We start from the raw sequence: 391 nt of genomic DNA, 5'->3' as shown, positions 1-391 counted from the left end.
AGCTGAGGCGAATACACACAGAAGAATTAGTATGCTCTTCTACGGATAAAGAGCAGTTCTTCTGGGCAGTTCAAGTCGGGACAAGTTGTCCTCGCTGTGTTTCAGTTTAGAAAGGCTTACGAAGTTGTTTGGGTGCGAGTCAGCCGTGGTTCAAGTGACCGGCGGTGTTGCCGCGAAGTGTTTACAAAGGTCGGTGTCGTGCAAGGACGACTGTGGGGAGTGTTGGTGAGTTCTATTGCGTTGGAAAATTGTTCTTATAGAACTTCGGACGAGCCACCGCTCATGGTTGCTCAACTCGGTACGTTCTTTCGTCTAGGAAACTTGAGTCCGGTCACCTTAGCGCGAGGTATCGCGCGGTCGTGCCTGCAACACCACCCATCCTGTCCGGGGA

This window comes from Cystoisospora suis (genome assembly GCF_002600585.1).
Source record: "Cystoisospora suis strain Wien I chromosome Unknown contig_1525, whole genome shotgun sequence".
NCBI lineage: Eukaryota > Apicomplexa > Conoidasida > Eucoccidiorida > Sarcocystidae > Cystoisospora > Cystoisospora suis.
The sequence above is the reverse complement of the archived record's forward strand: the minus strand, read 5'-3'. Positions refer to the sequence as shown.